Source organism: Sturnira hondurensis, unplaced genomic scaffold (genome assembly GCF_014824575.4).
Source record: "Sturnira hondurensis isolate 20B ecotype Veracruz unplaced genomic scaffold, ASM1482457v3 Scaffold0015056, whole genome shotgun sequence".
NCBI classification, from domain to species: Eukaryota; Metazoa; Chordata; class Mammalia; order Chiroptera; family Phyllostomidae; genus Sturnira; species Sturnira hondurensis.
The window spans coordinates 1,643,192-1,661,332 of record NW_028087687.1 but is presented as its reverse complement, the minus strand read 5'-3'; positions in this window follow the sequence as shown (position 1 = coordinate 1,661,332).

The window sequence follows — 18,141 nt, the reverse complement described above, 5'->3', positions numbered from 1 at the left end:
AGGACAACAATGTAGTCTTCGATGGTCAGACCGAGTTGGAGCATCTTGTAAGACTGAGGGGCTGAGATCTGGATGCCACATTCTAGCAGGGGCATTGCCAAAAGAGGAGAGCCAAATTGCAAATAAGAACAGGATAGTAAGGGAACTAAAACTATGTGATACTAGAGAGACATGACTCCTCCACCTTCTCTTTACCTATCACCCTCTCCTACCTTCACCTGTTCCCCTTCACACTTTAGATTCCATGGCCCATTACAGCAGCTACTTTCATGCAAACAGCTTCCTCATTCTTTCTCCATTTAGTTCTTCCATTACAAATGCCAGGCGAAACACTGGCTCCGAACTGAAACCAGCCGTATCCACTTCTCTCTTGAGATCCCCAGGCTGCTGAGCTTACAGGAGAAATCATACAACTGTGTACACTGATTTCACCATAGACTAATGGTCTCCAACCTCAGCTGGTCCCTCAGTGCCTCCTGGCAGTCATTTCGTATTTTCCTAGGTAGCTCTCTGCCTTGCTTCAAAGAATTCAGCCTCTCTTCACGTTTCCTCAAACCTCTGACACCAGCACACAATCTGCTTTCTTTTTCCAACAGAGAAGACAGAGGTATTTAAACAGGAACTTCTTCACTGTCCTACCCTGACCAGTGGTGTGCTGATAAATGCCTAGTGACTGTCTCCTGGGGTTGGGATGTGGGGAGTTCTGATTTGTCGTGTTTATTTCTGTGATAGAAAAATTCTCACTGTGGCCAAATTCAAGCTGTTAACATATGGTAGCCAGATCTCAAAAGTCCTGAAAACTTAACAATTGGCTCCTGTGACCTACAGATGCTCCTCAGTTTATGATGGGGTTACATCCTGATACGCCCATTGTCAATGGAAGATACTGTAAGTTGAAAAGGCATTTAAAACCACACTCTACACCACATTTAGAGTAAGGGTTGTTGACCCCCATGATCACCTGCCCGCCTGACGGAGCTGTGGCTCGCTGCTGCCGCCCGACATCATGAGAGAACTGTGACATGTAGCACTAGCCTGGGAAAGGTCGAAGTAAAACATTCAAAAAACGATTTCGACGGAATGCATACTGTTTTCGAGCCATCATTAAATCAAAACTCCCAAGTCAACCATTGTAAGCCGAGGGCCACCTGCGGTAAAAGCTGGCTCCCATACTCACTGCAAACCCAGAAACTTAAACACACCCAGAACGCCGTCTCCTCTTTCCCCTCGGTGATGAAGAAACACACATCTCTCTTATTCTTTGGTATAACATAAAAGCCTCCTGCGTGCTCTATCTTGTTCTGTTAAAATCCTGTTCTGCATCAACTTTCCCCCCTTTACTGGAAATTCTTTTTTTTTTTTTTATCATTTAAACTCTCTCCCACCACCAGCCCTGGTGAGCTCATCATCCTCATATGTTGTGGGTTTGATTCACAGTCAGGGCACATACAGGAATCAACCAATGAATGCATAGATAAGTGGAACAAGAAATTGATGTTTCTCTCTCCCTCCCTTTCTCTCTAAAATTAAGAAAAAATATTTTTCATGAAAAAAACCCTCTTCTTACCCTTTTGTTTGTTCATTTTAAGGAAACATCACTTGACTCCACATTTCTTTCCAGCTCTGTCACAGGCCCACTTCTTCAGAGAACTGTTTCCACTGTTTTATCTGCAGATCACTCGTCTGCTTACTGCAATCTGGGTTTACACTGAACTCCCAACGTTACCAACAACTTCCTTATTACCAATTGCAATGGAGCTCTCTCAGTCCTTCTCCTACTGGGAGAAGTCCACTGACTTCCCTTCAGCATTTGGCACATCCGACCACTTCTTCCTTTCCTTGGTTTCTGTGATGCGAAGATCCTCTGATTCTCTTCCTTCCTCTTGGTTTCTGTCTCCTTCGTAGGCTCCTCCCTTCTGTCCTTTTGTTACTCCTTGGCATTCCTCAGGATTCTATGCTGAGATGCTTTCTCATCTCATGCTACTTTCCCAGGGTCTCCTCTCCTTCCATTGGCTTCAGTCACTCTCTCCAGGTGGATGACTCACTGGTCTTCCGCCTCAGGTCAGCACTCAAGCTTCAGGCTCTTACCACCCACTGTCCACCAGCCATATTCACTTGGACAGCTTCAGAGACACCTCAAGCCTGACATTTCTAAAACTGAAATCTCCCCAGATCGCCTCCCCTTTCTGTGTTCTCAGCTCAGTGAATGGCCCCAAGTCGCCCATGTCAGAAACCGTGGAATAATTAATCCTTGACTGCTCTCTAGCATACCATTCCAATTAATCATAAAGTCCTGCTGATTCATCATCCTCGGTGCCACCACCCTGGGTCAGTCACACTATCCTCATCAAGATCATCCCACCGGGCAAGTCTCCATGCCTCCAGGCTTGTATCACCCTAATCCATTCTCCATTCTGCAGTGGTCACTCAAAAACTCAAATCAGATCTTGTCTCTTACCTCCTTAAAACCTTTTGATGGTTCTCCACGACTTTTAGGATAGAGCCCACACTCCCTGATATTGCCTCTGAGCCAGCCCCCGTGTGGTCTGACCCCTTCATCTGGAGCATTTCCCTGCTCCGTACGCTGTTCCCATTGAGCTAAAGGTTTTTTAGGTCCTATATGTGCCCATGTGCTGTTTTGTCTCCAGGCCTTTGAAAATACTGTTTACTTTCTGGGAATACCATAACTTACTTCCTGCTATTTCCTGTCCTGCTTCCTTTGACTAACTCTTAGTCATTCCTAGAAGTCACTTCCTACATAAGTGCCACGGACCCAGCTCCCCTCACTCCTTCCACCATCACACTGAACACACTGTGCTGCAATGGTTCTTGCATAGAACAAGAGCACATAGGACTTTTTGAACACTTTTGACAATGCAACATGGAGACACTGTCAGCCATGATAGTTATGTCAAGTTCTGTGCTAAGATTGAGGTAATGGGGTATATAATGAGAGCACTCTTGGGAGGGGCCCAGAATACCCCAAATTCGATTTGGGACACTGGAATAAGGACTCTGTCTGGACACCAATATGAGTGGGACCTCTGTCCATTGTGGACTACAAGACAGAGCTCCCACCACCCAACACTCAAGCTTGGCTGTACCACGGGGTCACACTAGGAGCCCTGTGGGATTTCCAGTCCACCAGACCTGTGCACCACTGTAGCCACCTGACTTGAGACTGACGTCTGCCTCTCCATGTGCAGACACCATCAGTGATCCGGACTCAGTGCTGGATGCTTGCTCTTCTTGTTTCTATCGCGTAATTCCCTCTCTCCTGTGTAACCTGCGTGTGACTCTACTGGTTTATTGGAGAGGTCTCCCCTAATAAACCTGGCATTGTAGAAAGGCAGAAATGTGCGCGACTCCTTTGGGGGATGCTCCCTTGCTCACAACAATTGCTTTATCTGCCTGTCTCCCTAATAGATACTGTACTAATCTCTATGAGGGTCGGAATCATGTCATTGGTTCCCCACCGAGCCACTGACTTTAACCAAGACACCCAAATCCATTAGCAACCACCTCCCAAACCCCAGCAACCACCAATCTACTCTCTGTCTCTATGGAATCCATCCATCTAAGCAAGTTCACACTAAGAAATATTGAGCCTGGACCTACTACTAGCTTTTAAGATAAGAATATTGAGTTAGTAACTCATGAAAAATTATTAAACCCTCTTTCCTTAACTTTAAAAGGATGCTTACTCATTCAGTGGTACAAGCCATAAGATGACCATCAGTTTTCAATAAGCCAAGTATATATATATATATATCAGTTGACTTTCATGTAAAACTCTGCATTGTTCAGTTTCTCTTCTATTATTTTGATCAATGCATACAATTTCCAACTTCATGAGTGTTGGTTCTTGTTACTGGAAGCAGAGCCTCCCATGCTTTGGAGAACCTCCAATTCTGCCACGGCTGGTCCTCAGGCCCCTGCTTCTGCCTGGTAACCTAGGTATCTAAACACAAGTTTCTTCCACTCTAATCTCAAGGAGCTTGGATCTCTGCAAGCTGACATTTGAAAACTTATCTTAGACATGATATTATATTGCTCCTATTAGAAATCCCTCTTTTAATGAAAACGTCTTTAGGCTTTTAATTTTTTGTTTTAAAAATATGTAATGAAGCCCTGGCTGGTGTAGCTCAGTGGATTGAGCGCGGGCCTGCGAACCAGAGTATCATGGTTTGATTCCTGGTCAGGGCACATGCCTGGGTTGTAGGCCAGTTCCTAGCAGGGGACACACGAGAGGCAGCCATACATTAATATTTCTGTCCCTCTCTCCTTCCCTTCCCCTCTAAAGATAAATAAATAAAATCTGAAAAAAATATGTAATGAAAAGTAATAGTGAGAAAATAGTAGGCATTATTTTACGGGAGAAATAATTCTGCCATTTCCAAAAATTCCACGGCTTTGTGGACTGTATTGGAGAGAAAGCTTAATGCGCTAAACTTTCCCCCCAATATCATAGTCAACATTAACTGAAAACTGGGAGGTACTAGGCCCAATGCTAAAACCATTGTCTGCATCACCCTTAAACTCAAGGCAACCCAATTACATCTGAAAAGTTGTTACTTTTCTTTTACAGATAAAGAAACTGAAGCTGAGCGATTAAGTGACTTGACCAAGGTTGCACAGTTAGTAACTGGAGGTGAGAACCTTGGTCATTCTCTACCTATAGAATCCAGAATCCATTATGTTCCTTCTGGGGTGAAAAAATAATGGTAAAAGTTAAAGGGCATTTTAATCTCATGCTATCTACCCTGAAAAACAGCATGAAATTCTGATTTGAATGTTTACAGCATCCAATTTGAATATCTCCTTGACAAGAGAAATATAAATATTTATCTTTAAACATGGGTCCCTTGTGTCCAAAGTTAACTCTTCCTAATCATGGATTTCACTGCTTCTCCATTTAGATTGTCAATATTACTGTCACAAGATAGGAGTGAACTAGGGAAGTTCAATAGTAAAACACATTTGCTATTAAGATTATTGAAATCCCTCTTATTTCCTTCCCATACTGCTAGCACATAGCTATATTGTGTCCTATTTTCACTTTTGTAATAATTTCAAGTATTGGGATTTAGATGCCTGGCACATAGTAGACACTCACTAAATATCTAATGAGTGGATTAATGTGTTTGTCCCTTTTTGGAACTCTATCACACTTAATTCCTGAAGTCAGGATCCGCCAAAAGGAAAGTTTGAGATGGAAGAGTACTAAGAAACACTGAGCAGTGCAATGCCAGGAGTCTGTTCACAGCATTCAGCCACAAAATACATACTACACTGGCTCTTTAACTGCTTCGGCTGTGTTAGTCTTGCTTCCTTAACCAGATTTCAAGTAAGGACTGTCACTCAATTTCTCTATAAGCACTGTGGAGACTAGCACAGTGCCAGTCTTAATACAGATAATCTATCAAAATGTTCATTGTGGCCCTGGCCAGATGGCTCAGTTGGTTGGAGCATCGCCCCCCCACACACACACCTCAAAAGGTTGTGGCTTGATCCCCAGTCAGGCCACATACCTGCAGGTTTGATGCCCCCGCAGGGTGTGTACCGGAGGCAACCGACTGATGTTTCTCTCTCTTCCCCTCTCTCTAAAATCAATGAAAGTGTCCTAGGGTGAAGGTTAAAAAAATGGTCCTTGTGTTCTCTTAACAAATGGTAAAGGTTAGGGTTAGTAAGCATTTGTGAATACAGTTATAAAAATTACTTTAATTTGACAAACTTTGTTTGAACCACCACCAGCTTCTTTGCTCCCAGTGTTCATAAACTGCAATTTAATTTTTCCCAAGATTAACAGGAGAACAATAAACAAAAAATCATTTTATACTTAAAAATTTAAGCCATGTAAATATATACAATGCAATAGCATTAGAAAGAATTCCTCGGATGTTACCTTTATATTCGTAAATCAGACTAAATTCATTAGATTGCAAGGTCTACATGGATTTAATCTCAGCCATATAAGAGCATTTTTTCCTCATGCAACTTTTTAATTGAGACATAATTCAAACACCTAGAGTTCAATGTAAAGAACTCCAAGGTTTTTAGTATACTCACAGAGTTGTACAGCCATCACCACTGATTCCAGAACATGTTCAGAGTGAAACCCACACCCACTAACAGTCAGTCCTCATTCCCCTGCCCCGACTCCTGGCAACCGCGAATCTACCTCTCATCTCCGTGGGGTTTTTTCTATTCTGGATATTTCTTTAGATGGAATCATAAAATAGGTGGCCTTTTGTGTCTGACTTCTTGAATTTAGCATGATGTTTTCAAGGTTTATGTATGTTGTACTTTGTATCAGAACTTCATTCTTTTTCATGGTCAAATAACATTCTACTGTATATATAAACCACTTTTGTTTTTCCGGTCATCAGCTGGTGAGCATTCGGACTGTTTCCACCTTGTGGCTCTTGTGAATAGTGCTGCTATGAACATTCATGTACAATTGTATGTTTGAGCACCTTTTTTTCAGTTCCAGGAATGGAACTGCTGAGTATAATGGTAATTTTATGATTAAGTTTTTAAGGAACTGCCAATTTGTTTAACAAAGCAAACACATCATTTTACATTCCCACCAGCAATGCGTAATGGTTCCAGTTTATCTACGTCCTCCCAGTGGTTATTTTCTGTTTTTGCTGGTGGTGGTGGGGTTTATCGTCATTGCAACAGGTGGGAAGTGGTAGCTCTTTGTGGTCTTGATTTGCATTTCCCTAATGACTAATGATGTTGAGCCCTTTTTTCGTGTGCTTATTGGGCATCTGTAGATTTTCTTTGGCAAAATGTCTATTCAGATCCTTTGTTTTTTTAAAAATAATTGTTCTTTTTTATTGTTGAGTTCTAAGAGTTCCTTGTACATCCTGGATACATGTCCCTACCAGACATGTGATTTAATAATATTTTTTACCATTCCATGGGCTGTCTTTCCATTTTGTTGATGGTGTCCTTTGTATTACCAAAGTTTTTACTTTAAATGCTATTTAAATTTTTGACGAAGTCTAATTTATCTATTTTTTCCTTTTGTTGTTTCTTTACTTGGTGTCATACCCAGGAAAGAATTACCTCATAGGAGGCTACAAATATTTACTTCCAGGTTTTCTTCTAAGAGTTTTATGATTTTAGCTCTTTCAGTTAAGTCTTTGATCCATTTGGGGTTAATTTTTGTATATGGTGCATACATTAACATTTAAATTTTCCATGTGTAATTGTATACATTATCTACCATACAAATGAATATAGTTTTAAGTAGAAATGACAACTTTCATGTAATCAAATTTATTAAACAAGAACTCACAGCACATACAGTTAAGCTTAACAAAAAATAAAAAAAAATTCTAGTCTTGAGGGTAATAAGTACAATGAATAAACTTCCTTCGTCTATTACATTAAACTCAGTAATTTTTCATAGCATTTGCTCAATCTTTATCTGCAGATATTCCTTCTGTAGTATGATAAACAGGAAAGAGGAACTTTGGTAAACCTATCACATAGTATCTCATGTTTTCCAAAATATGGCTGATTTTAATTTGTCCTATTCGAAGAACCACAAGTCATGAGGAAAATGAGGGCTATTTCCTCACTCAGTAGTTGATACGTAGAAAGTTTATTTGCAGCAGGGTAATGTCAAGTGCAGGGTAACGTCAAGTGATGTCAAGTAGTGACGTCACCTATTTTTCAAACCTCCTGAATGCCTTTCCCAAACAGGCCCTTCAGTCTGGAGGCATTTTAACAACCGTAAACTGTATGCTCAGAGAAACAGAACCTAGAGCAGCAGGATTCAGGAAGGAACAAAGCAACGAAGATCAGCAGGTCGGCCAAACGGCGGGGGGCCTGTGTCGCAACAACTGGGGAGCTTCTTGGCAACTCCGTTTTGGAAGTTTCCTGTAAAGCAGAGGTTAAAGTCCAAAGCACAAATCTCACTTTAGAGATGAAAACACCGCTAAATTACTGGGTTAAACGTAATTAGCATTGCTTATTTCCTCGTATCATAATGTATATTAATCCTCTATGAAATCCAAGCTTTGGAGAAGAAAATGACAAGGATAAAAAAGTACATTTTCTCAAAGATGGCTTTGTTTTAAAAAATTAACGATCAATTTAAAGTAGAGAGGTTTCGTATGGAGACTGAGAGATTAATTTTAGTTTTCATTAAAATTAAAAAGATTGGCTGTGGGACACTGGTGGCTCCTAAAATATAATTCACATTGTCAAATGTCCCTTCAGTAATTGACCTTTCGTCCTCAAAAGAAAATCTCTCCGAGCCACTAGAGGTAAGAACATTTTTCACATGGAACACAGACAAAAACCACACGTGGCACTGTGGTGTCCTTTGGCGATAGGGGGACCCCATCCTTTTGCACTGTTTTTCTAGCTGAGTAGAAATACGTTTTGCTATCAGAAGGTTTTTCCATTTAAGGTTGACAACCAGTTGACAAGGCAAGCCGGCCGTGCTTGGGATGACCACTCGGGGTTTTTCTTGGTTTGGGAAAGCTGGTGGGTGCGTTTTCCCTTGGATTCTCTGAAACGCTTTTCGTTTGTGACCTGGGAACATACTGTGACTGTGCTGATCAAGCTGGGGCGCCAGTGTAAGCTTTGTGTAGGCAGAGACGGCTGTGGTCCCAGCGTCTACAACACTGTCTAGCATGATGCTCGGTAAACAATCATTGATTAAAAGGGGACGAAGAAGGGAGGAAGGAAAAAAGGGAGGAAGAAAGCACAGACAAAAACAGTCTCGGCAACCCACAAAATACCAAGTAACTCCTTTTCTCAGCTTACACGAGTCACTATTGCTTCTTTACCGTTAGGATTTCTCCTCGCTCTAGTCCGCCCTCCTTATTATTAAATACAGAGATGCCCAGGCATAGATTGTCCCTGAGTTCTGACAGCACTCAATCAGGATGAACCCTGCTTCCTTGGCCCCTCCCACAATCACCCAACCACAGCCCAAATCCTGTGACAGGTCCTCTCTAACACCCTTTTACCGAGATGCCCCCTGTTTCCCACGCTGTGCATTCTCTCTCACTGCAAAGAGTAGTAACCCAATTTAACTGCAGGTGTGTCCTTTGGCTGGAGGGCATTGCCATTTTCAAATATATTATTTAATGTAAACTTCATAACAAAAGCATAAACCTATATTTATCAATGTTCTTAAGGCTCCTAGAGATTAGTTTAATTCAGAATTACAGGTAGAAAGAGACAAAACTTGGACTTGAACACAGGTCTTTGAATGCTTTTTACTACCTTGAATGAATGAACATAGGAGGAAAGATACAGGAGGAAAAATGTAGAAAAAGACAAAACAATTTTTTCTTATCCTTTTAACTGCCACTTTCATGGAGCAATATCTCCATCTTGTGATATTTTACAATGCAGGTATTTAAATAATTAGATCTTACAATTCTAGGCCATCCGTTAGATGCAACCAAGATTTAAGAGAGTACATTTTCTTGTTACTTGCTCCTCAGACAAAATAAAATTAAGCCATAGAATTAAAAACCACAGCTATGAGAACTGTCTTTTATTATTATTAATTTTTTTGCTGAGAGATGATGTTATTCATCCTCTCACTTGAAAATGATGTCTCTTAGGATGACTAAGTATCCCAGAGAGTATGTTGGCTGCCTCTGCATCAAGGAACTTTGGGTACCTGAAAGGTAGGGGTGGGAGACTTTCCACTGAATATACTGTTGTATTTTTAAAAAATGCAATACCATGTGAATACATTTCAAATATATTTGAATATAATGCAAAACATAAATTGAAAATTTACTTTTCCTTTATTAAAAATAAGCAGAATCTGTAACTAAAGTACGACAGAGAATAAAAATAAAATGAATTCTCTTGATTTTTCTTTCTTTTTAATTTAATTTATTTTTAGAGAGAAGGAAAGGGAGGAAGAAAGAGAGGGAGAGCAACATCAATGTGGGATTGCCTCTCATGTGCCTCTTTCTGGGGACCTGGGCCACAACCCAGGCATGTGCCCTGACTGGGAATCGAACCAGTGACCCTTTGGTTCATAGGCCAGAGCTCAATCCACCGAGCCACACCAGCTAGGGCTGATTTTTCATTTATAACTGACCTTGATTCTTTAAATATGAGACTGTAGTGTAGTAGCAGGAAAGAAATGCAGTCAAGGAAGAAGAGCTCAATTGAGAAATGACAAGGAGTCATGTATAAGATAAAATAAACAAAGACAGACACTTCAGGCTGGACCATGTGACTATAGAAAGGAGCATATGCCTAAATAATCATACTATTTGGATTTGAAGGAAACCTTTCTGGGGTCCCTTGAAAGAAAGGACGATTTACAATCGTAAATTTAAAAGAAAGTAGCACTGCCATATGGAGCAAGTACTGTACTGACCTACTCACACTAAAAAATCATTTGTTGTTTATCTGAAACTCAAATTTAACCAAGTGCTCTGTGAATTCACTGGCAACCTAACTATACATCCACTGGGGGGAGATCGTAGACAATTCATCAATTTATTTACCAGCAGATGACTCCCCCAAACTAGTTTAGAATAAAGTAGTACACTTGAACCTAGTGAGAATCTTTATTATATTAAGGTTTTTCTTGTTTCGAGTTTATTTGTTTGACTCACCTGCTGTGACTGGGTTAGAAGAGTGGGAATTTTTTATTTAGCAATATAAAAACATAAAGTATTCCTTCTTACCATTTTGTGACTCTTCCCTAAATTTAGAAGTAGAATGAAAAGAAAATCATAATTTAATTTTTACCCTGTTTTCTCTTATATTTGCTCAAGCACTGAAATGTTAAGTCAACATGTATCATTTCAGTGTCAACTGGCACATTTTCCACAAAGGAATTCCATACAATTATTATTCGTGTTGAGTATTGGGGCAGAAATCTCCATCAGAACCATAACTTTTCCTCTTTAGCACAGTCTAGTTTGCTGTTTAGTGTTGACCCCAAAATAAACACCCAGTGCTCCCAATGATATTACCATATTTTTTGGACTATACATTGCAAATTTTTACCACATTTTTTGCTTCAAAAATTTTTTTCTAGTTTTCTTTGCTAAAACCTAGGTGTGTCTTATGGTCCAAAAATAGATGCACCTAGGTTTTAGAGGAGGAAAACAGGGAAAAAAATTTGGAGCAAAAAAATGTGGTAAAAAGGTGCATCTTATAGTCTGAAAAATACGGTCATTAATTGAATGTTTAAACCTGCCACACCTTTACTAACCCTTTGACAATGCTAGAATGTCTTGCTATGTTTCAGCCTATAATTTATTTTCTAAGAAAAAAGTTTTAAAAAATGTTATAGAAACAATTGTGTCTTTTCAAAATTTAATTGTTGTTCAAGTACAGTTTCTGTTTTTTACTCCCATCCCAGCCCCCCCCAAAAAGTTTACTTTGTCTGATAATGAAATGGCCACTCAAGCTCTCTTCTGATTCTAGTTTGAATGACTATAGTTTTCTCTCCTTTCACTTTCAACCTACTTCCGTCTCTAATTATAAAATGTTTCTTTTGTAAAAAAATAAGTAAAACATTTCTTTTGTAGCCAGCAAATAGCAGGGCTTTTAAGTTCATTCTACTAACCTCTGCTTTTTAACTGAAGTATTGAATCCATTTACATTCACAGCAACTGCAAATCAGGTAGAATTTACAGCAACCATTTTTCTGTTTGTTTTCCGCTTGTCTTACATCCTTGTTCTTTTATTTCTTTAATTCTGCCTTCTTTGGTTAAAATGAACTTTTAAATAGACATTTTAAATAAATATTTAAATAGATCATTTAATATCTTTCTCCTATTGACTGCCAATTAGTCTCTTTAAATCTTCCTCCGCCCACTCTTTTATTTTTAAATAAGTATACACTTGAACACAGAAAGAAACAAATATAAAGAGTGAAGGAACTTGCCTGGGGTCAGGCAACTAATTCATGACATTAGGATGAAAATCCAGGTCTTCCGATTCTTCTTACTTTAATAACTCCTATTACCGTTGTGCCATGCTAAGTAGACTGAATTTGTCTGTGACATAAGAGCCTTCCAACTTCTTTCTTGCCAGTTCTGAATTTCTTGTACCATCTCCTTCTTGTTTCAGGGGAAATACTTTTTCTCTAACTGCTGAATTTAAATCTCTTATCTTAATGCAGTGTGTTCTCAAGTGTGGGGCCAGGACCACGGCAGATACAAGACAGTAGCTTACAGACTTGGTGTGAATCACACTTAACCACACAGTGAAAAAGCTGACTTGGTGTGAATCACACTTAACCACACAGTGAAAAAGCTGCCTTATTCAACCTTCTCTCGATCCATCCGAAAAGGAGAAAGTCTCCTTTTTTTTTTTTAGATTTTATTTATTTATCTTTAGATGGGAAGGAGAGAGGGAGAGAAACATCAATGTATGGTTGCCTTTCGTGCATCCCCTGCTGGGAGTTGGCCTGCAGGGAACCGGCCTGCAACCCAGGCATGTGCCCTGACTGGGAATCGAACCGCGATCCTCTGGTTTGCAAGCCCGCACTCAATCCACTGAGCTACACCAGCCAGGGCCAGAAAGTCTCCTTTTCACGTGAGGGTTTAACACTGCTCTAACACTGTGCATCTCCCTTCTAACCACGCATAGTCAACCGCAAGCCTAGAGCTTTGGCATCGCTGTATCTAGCTAGGATTCCACAGTATTGTTTTGGTTTTGTTGTGGTTATTTTTACTTATGGCAAATCATGGTGATTTTTCACTTACAGTTCTACCTGGTTAAAAACAAAAAGCAAATAAACAAGTGAATCTGATTTAAAGTAAAACACTGAGTAAATATATGGGTTGGGGGGGGCAGTGGTGCCTGCAGAACCACCTCTGAAAAATCGCGGTGCTGGTCCCGTCTATTACAAGGATCGTCTGTTGCAGTCCTTGCTTCTCCTGGGCCACAATAGGACAATCAAGGGCTGGAATAAGTCTGTTGGACTCTCTCTTTCCCCTTGCACCCTAGATAACTCAAACTCTTCCTTGGTTGCTATTGTCATTTTCCACTTCTAAATCTCAGGACGGTATTTCTAATGGCACCGTGTCTGGATTGCTCTGGTGTGGACTTCTGTTCCTCTCCACATGCCCCACCCCTTAAAACGCTGCTCCATCCCAGTCTTCTGCCACTTCCCCCTGCAAGGAATATGTCTCTTTGGCTAATCACTCATTGATGGTCTTGTGTTAAGGAACCCACTTACTATCATCTTTTGTTTTTCCCAAAGGGATGTTTGCATTATCACTTGACAATATCCTTTCCAAGTTGTTTGGGACAAGGTTCCACAAGGACTAGCAAGAGAACACTTGAGTAATGCTACCCTTTAGAATGTGTAAAACATTCCTTCACACTAACTCTCACCCAGCGTCTGAGGACAATGTTCACCTACCCAGGGTGAGTGTCCTGCCGCTTGGGCATCGACTACCACTCCCCTCCTTTGGGGACAGGATATTTCGGTATCTGACCATGAGTCCCCAGTGCACCTTATTCTTAAGGCCCTGACGACCCTCTGATAAAAACGGTTCCTGAGGTCTATTCTAATGCCCCAAAGTTCCTAGTTGGGTATAGATTAGGTCCACAATAGAATACTAGATAACTTTATACAATTCAAAACAATTTAAAAAACTGTTGCAAAAAATTGACTATACTATTTCTAAATGGCAATAATTATAAATTGTGTTCTAGCGTTTAAGAACACGAGTTAAAATTCTCTACTTTTCACATGCCTTTTACATTTCTAAAACAGGCTTTAGTGGAACTGAGCAATTTTATATGCCCAGACCAACTGAAGTAAGTGAGCATATGTATTTTGAATACCTACTTGGCTAATATACATGAGCTACTCTGAGTCAAATGCAAAGAATATTAATTTACAAATATTTCAAATACTCTACCCACTGGGGAAAGAAAAGCACTTCTTTAAGTTCTTTCCGCAGAAAGCTACAGGTAACTAACTTTTAATTTCCTACACCATCTCTCATTTAATGTTCTGATCATATTACAGAGTGCAACTTAAACAAAGACTGCATTTTTTTTACTGCTCTGCTTTCACAACCATTGAATCCACACACCCATCTCTATGGTTACTTTTGTACAGTGCTCACTAAGATTTAGTGTGCTCCCCTCCTGCCCTCCACAATGAGGCCACAAACCAGAAGTGAAAGGTAAGGAGGCAGAACTAGACACATAAGGGTAAACAGTAACCATGAGTTCACCTACCCACGACTGTTGGCTATGCTTTATTTGGTGGTAGAGACTCCCATTAAATCTTGTTTTCAATACAGTGAATCATCACGTGCATTGATCTATCATCAAAAAAACCCCAGGAGGTTCCTCAAATGATATTTTGAAAGACAATAGTGTTTTAAGTTTATCGCCAGCTTTCACCTCACACTTCCAGCAGACTCTACTGTGTACCGTGTGATAAATAATGAAATGCATCATGACCCCTAAGACATCTTATATATATAATCTTGTACACGTGTGTATGTGTATATGAAAAAGAGCGATGTTTTGCCAGCATCTGGGAATAAAAAGATATAAAATAAAAATAAAAAGATATAATAAAACCATTTTAGAGTGTGTGTGTTGTTCAGGCTGTGCAGGGAGAAAGATAGTAGACATAAGGGGAATACAGATATATGCACAAATATTTATAATAAAAATTGAAGGGTGCCAAAATACAAGTATATCTATTCATTGATTTCTTGAGAATAAGGTCTCTGATCATTTTAATACATTCCTTTTCTACTTCCCGGGCTGAGCATAGTGCCTGGTACACAGTAAGAATTTAATAGACATTTGTTAAATGAATGAATGAATGCATATACATATGTACAAGATGTTATGGGAACACAGAAACAGCATTCTTGACATTCTAGGAATCATGGGAGTGGATCAGTTGGTGAAGGACTCAGGGGGTAGAGCTTAGTGCCAGAGACGGCTAATTGTTCCTAGTACCCCGTCCCCCTACCCTTCTGTTACAGCAACAGGCCTCGGGATTTTTAGCTGAGCACTTACCATCCTCCTTTCCTGTTAGGTATGCCGCATGACTTCGTGTTGACCAATGGAATGTCAGCAAAAGTGATGTGTGTACCTTTTAGGTCCCATCCTTAAAAGGAATAGCTGTGCCTTTCCTGTCTTATTTTGGGGAAGGGAGGGAGAAAAAATTTATGTGTGAGAGAAACATCGATTGGTTGCCTCCCACACATGCCCCAACTGGGGACCAGGCCCACAACCCAGGCAGGAATCCTGACTGGGAATCAAACTGGTGACCTGTCCAACCACCTGGGCCACACAGGTCAGGGCTCCTTTTCCTCTTTATTCCTGTAACTACTGGCTGAAAATGGACTTGCTGGTAAGCCATCTTGGACTAAGCTGGCAAGGGCAAAGCCCTCACATGCAGCCTGAAATCGGAGTCTGGGTGCCTGACGACTGTAGAGGACAGCCGCTATGGCAACAGGACTTAAGTGAGAAATAACCTTCTTTTTTGTTGAAGCCAGTGGTTATTTTGCAGAGACTAAATTTACATCCCAATATAAGCATCAGGCAGTCTTTTATAGAAGTGATGCTTGTACTGAGTTTCAAAGATTGGGTAGGCACTCACCAGATGGACCAAAAGGGGAGCACTTTAACAGCCTGTATAAGGATACAGAAGTTTGGAGAATGGCTCTGGGATGCCAAGCAATGAAGCTGGAAAGGCAGACTAGAGCCAGATCATGGAGGACCCTGTTTCAGTTGCTGAAAGGTTTAAGTTTTTTCTGACAGACAAGGAGATACTGCATGGTGGATGTGCAGGAGAGTGAAAAGAAGATGAGAGTCTCACAACTCACATGTAAAATAAGCCAAGATAATTCATCTGTTTCGTAGAAGGGAAAACAAAAATCCAGAGAAGGTAAAGGAATTTTCCAAGTCACAGACAGAGGTGGAATCAGAATCAGTACTTTTTGGAAACTATACTAGACTTTTTCAAATATGGTCTTTGTGCTGACTATGAAAATAACTTGGATCACCTGCCAAAACTGCAAACTCCTGGATTCTGCCCCAGATCTACTCAGAATCTCTGAGGATGGGGTCCAGGAGTTTGCATTTTTAACAAGGACGTCGGGTGCTTGAAAGTTCAAAGCCACTGCTGTATACCAGTCTACCTCAAAAATGTCTCTTAAGTGTTTATAAACAAGCCAAGTGCATGGACTCTAGGAAAAACCTTCCAGATGCTAGTTCAGCACACTAGCTTTCTCTGTAATTTCATGCCTTCTATGATCTAAAGATTCAAGAAGCTCCTTCATAAGTAAAATTTCAAGGGGGGAAAGGAGGAACTAACAATTATTGCGCACTTGTAGAGGGGCTGGTGGAGGAGGGTGTAGGGAAGATAAATGGTGATGTGTGGAGACTTGCCTTGGGTGGTGAACATATAATACAGTGTACATATGATGTTTTGTGGAACTGTGCACCTGAAACCTGTATAATTTTGTTAATTACAGGTGAATCAGTGTCACCCCAATACATTCAATAAAAAGGAAAAAATACTGAGCACTTACTACTTTCCAGACACTCTTCTTGACACACATCATCTCAGTGAATCTTTACAAACATTCTCAAAGGCAAGCATTACAGACATACCTTCTTATTCAAGGTTTCGCTTTTCACAGTTTCATTTGCCAGCAGTCAACAGTGACAGAATAGCAGAAAATTCGAGAAATAAACTGCTCAAATTTACAATTGCAAGCCTTCCTAAACAGCGTGAGGAAACCTCACTCTGTCTTGGTCTGTCCCACCTGGCACGTGAATCGTCCATCCCTTTGCTCTGTGGATCCACACTGCGCACACTCCCCACCTGTTAGCCACTCAGTAGCTATCTAGGTTTTCAGATCAACTGGCGTGGTATCGCAGTGCTTGAGTTTAAGTAACCCTCTTTTACTTTAGTGACCCCCAAGTACAAAAGTAGTGATGCTGGCAATTTAGATATACCAAAGAGAAGACATGAAATGCTTCCTTTAAGTGAATAGGTGAATGTTCTGCATTTGATAAGGAAAGAAAAAAATTCTATGCTGAGGTTGCTAAAATCTACTGTGCCAGAACAAATCTTCCATCCATGAAATTGTACAGAAGGAAAAAGAAATTCATGCCAGTTTTGCTATCATACCCCAAACTGCAAAATTTATCACCACATATTATATATAGTGATAAATAATGTTACTCAACAGTATTCGTGGTTCCAGGCATTGCCTGGGGTCTTGGAACATATCCCCCATGGATAAGGGAATACCGCTGTACTATCTCCACCTTCCAGGTACATAAACTGAGGCCAAGTTTCTGAGTAAACTGAGTCTTTAACTGATGTTAAAGACTTACCTAAGATTACACACAATAAATTTACCAAATGCCAAAGTCTATCCCTTCTTGTTTAAAATAACAAGGGAAGGACTAGAGAACAGGATTTAGAATCCCCGAGTATCCATAATAATGTTAGTATATATGTAAATTGTTTATTTTCCAGATTGGGCCACTTCTACAAAGCAGATGGACAATATTCTTAGATTCTTAGGTTCCCAAAGAGTAGCTAGGAGGGTCTCCAGGGTTATTTAACTTAAATATATTTAGCATGCCTTTTTGCTAAATTTACGGCTTGCACTTGCAAGCTCTCCATATGACTCTGATCTCAGTGTGGAATTAAGAACTTCACTCAACTTGCAGACTTTGGTTTCTTTCTCTTTCTACTATGGAGACCAAGTATCTAGCAGAGTTTTTTTCTTTTAAATAGATATTAGCATCTATTTTATGGATTTCTTAAAAAGATTTAATGTTTTTTCCACTTAAAACTTGAAACATGATTTATTAAATTGTATCATAATTTAATGCCCAATGCTGTTTTACAAAAGGTTTTTCTAAACTAGGAAATATGAAGTTCAGACATATGACATTTCATTGCATGACATTTACGTATTCATGTTAGCATTAGTTCATTGACTTTCATTGTAAGAGAAATTAGAATGCAAAAGGGCTCTAGAAAATGCAACTGGCATTAAAATTATTATACTACCAGGTCTGCTGAAAATTGCTGGGGAAGTTTCAAAGTGGCAATAGAAAAAACAGCAATCTTTTCCCTTCCTTTTCGGTTTTAGAATAGGCATTTTGGAGATAACA